We start from the raw sequence: 3238 nt of genomic DNA on the forward strand, positions 1-3238 counted from the left end.
CAAGGAGGACATACAGAGGATCCAGAGACACATGAAAAGATGCTCAATATCACTAGCTATCAGAGAGATGCAAATTAAAACTACAATGAGATACCACTTTACACCGGTGAGAATGGCTATCATAAACAAAGCAATAAACAACAAATGTTGGAGAGGGTGTGGAGGAAAGGGGACTCTGGTCCACTGTTGGTGGGATTGTAGACTGGTACAACCATTATGGAAAACAGTATGGAATTTTCTCAGAAAACTAAAATTGGACTTGCCTTTTGACCCAGCAATTCCACTGCTGGGATTGTATCCTAAGAACCCTAAAACACCAATCCCAAAGAACCTATGCACCCCAATGTTCATAGCAGCACAATTTACAATAGCCAAGAGTTGGAAGCAACCTAGGTGCCCATCAGTAAATGAATGGATCAAAAAACTATGGTACATATACACAATGGAATTTTATGCTGCAGAAAGAAAGAAGGATCTCCTACCTTTTGCAATATCATGGATGGAACTGGAAAGCATTAATCTGAGTGAAATAAGCCAGGTGTTGAAGGACAAATACCATATGACCTCACCTTTAACAGGAAGCTAAGCAACAAAACAAACAAGCAGGCAAAATATAACCAAAGACACTGAAATAGAGAACAGGCTGACAGTGACCAGAGGGGAGAGGGGAGGGAATTTCAGGGGAAATAAGGGAGGGATTTAGAGGAACCTATATAAAGGATACATGGACAACAACTGAGAAGGGTGGAAATTTCAGGAGTGGGATGGGATGGGAATAATAGACAGAAAACTCTACTTGAAAAATAATTAAATAAAAATATTGGGGGAAAAAAGACACTATAAACCAAGTGAAAGTATATGGGCCATAAACCTGGAGAATGTATTTGCAGCATGTAAAATGGACAGTGCATTATTATAAAGAACAAATAACAATTCCTACAAATCAATGGGGAAAAGAAAAACTTACAAATAGAAAAATGGGCAAAGTGGAAACAAACATTTTATAAATGAGCAAGCACAAATGGCCCAAAATCATGGAAGATCAACCACATAAAATATGGAAATATATATTAAGATATTCTCCACTCAATGAAATGGCAAAATGTAACAGTCTGACAATATCAAGTGACTGGAGGGCAACCAAAGGAACCATTTTTAATTATACAGGGCTGGTGAGTATACAAGGTCTGTCAGGAAAAAGTCCAACCATTGTTAATATAATGGGAAAGGTTTGCACAATATCTACGTAACCTGGCAGCCAAGGAAAGTAGATGGAAGGTGCATGTGTAAACAATGAGGATACTGCACTGTACTAATCAGTGGGGGTGGTAGAGGTAGGTGCCATTGAGTGAGCATGTATATGAGTGGTCATTGCATTCAAGATGACTGAGTGAGTAAGGCAATGAATCTGCATCAAATTTTGTGTTAAGCTTGAACATTCCTCTGAGGAAACTATTTGGATAATTCAGAAGGCTGCAGCTATGGGCAACTCGTGATTGGCAACCCCATCAAGACAATATACCCACTAATGTATCACACCTCATGCAGAGTTTTTTGATAAAGTATCAAGTCAGGTGACTCAGCCTCTCTACAGCAAAGATTTGGTGACCTGTGACTTCTGGTTCTTCTCAAAAGTAAAATCACCTTTGAAAGGGAAGAGATTTCAGTCAGTAAGATTTGAGAAAATATGACAGGGCAGCTGATGGTGACTGGGAGAACTGTGTGAAGGCCCAAGGTGCCTACTTTGAAAAGGACTGAGACATCATTGTCCTACATACAATGTTTTTTATATCTTGTATCTTCTTCAATAAATATTACTGTTTTTCATATTACATGGCTGGATAACTTCTGGACAGACTTTGAGCATATGTAAACACATGTTGGAGACTAGTTGACATTATCTAGTAAAGATGACATGCATCCACCTAAAGACCCAGAAACCAAGGCTAGATACATGTGCAATAATTTTAATGACAGCACTGTTCATTACTGTACAAAAAAAGCCCCCCCCAAATAGATGATTGTTGTGGCATGTTTATACAATGGAATGTTATACAGTTGCGAAAGTGAATGAAACAGCTGCTACCAATATGAGTGAGTCTTAGACACATAATAATGATTATAAAAAGAATTGCTAATAAAATAATTAGTGAAATATATATTCATATATACATGCATAATAATTAAAACAAACAGATAATAAAATACTATTAACAGCCCTGGCTGGTATAGCTCAGTGGATTGAGCACGGGCCTGCAAACCAGAGGATCACAGTTCAATTCCCAGTCAGGGCACATGCCTGGGTTGCAGGCCAGTTCCCAGCAGGGGATGCATGAAAGGCAACCATACATTGATATTTCTCTCCCTCTCCCCTTCCCTTCCCCTCTACAGATAAATAAATGAAATCTTTTAAAAAATACTGTCAACATACTGTTTTTAGATATATATATGTTAACACCATACGCACACAAAAAATAATAAAATTTCATGTTGATGGTTACCTATTGGGATAGAGAAAGGAAAGATTTTTATAGATAGACACACATGCAGGATATAATAATGTTCTAATGTATTTCTTAATTTGGGTAGTACTTACACTGAAGACTATTATGGTATTTTATATACGTTGTATATATTATATATGTATATATATGTATATGTATATGTATATGTATAGTATGCATCAAATATTTGATAACCAAACACAGAGAAACACTGACATTCCACAAGTTAGCTGGAAAGAAAATAACACTTTGAATATGTTGTGTTGTGTGTGTAATATACTCATTTTTATATGTTTTTGAACATGATCTTCATCTATAAATATAGTATAATTATATAATAATAATCTACAAATGCTATGTATTAATCTAATTATTTTTTGTTTATTCTGTTACATTTGTCCCAACCTTTTTGTCCCCCTCCACCCAGCCCACCTCTCTCACCCACAGCCAATCCCCTTCCTGTCCATGGTCATTCATACTTGTTCTTTGACTAATCCTTTCCCCTTCCTTCCACCATTCCCCACTTCCTCTTCCCCTCCCACAGCTATCAGTCTGGAACTGGAGGCTATTATGCTAAGTGAAATAAGCCACTTTTTTTCTTTATGCTAAAGAAAATACCGTATAACCTCACTTACACTGGAATCTAATGAACAACACAACCTACCTAGAATAACATGGAACAGACTAATAATCTAATTAGTCTTAAGCTCACTCTGAAAAACTTGTGGAGCTGA

Source organism: Sturnira hondurensis, unplaced genomic scaffold, assembly GCF_014824575.4.
Source record: "Sturnira hondurensis isolate 20B ecotype Veracruz unplaced genomic scaffold, ASM1482457v3 Scaffold0014302, whole genome shotgun sequence".
NCBI classification, from domain to species: Eukaryota; Metazoa; Chordata; class Mammalia; order Chiroptera; family Phyllostomidae; genus Sturnira; species Sturnira hondurensis.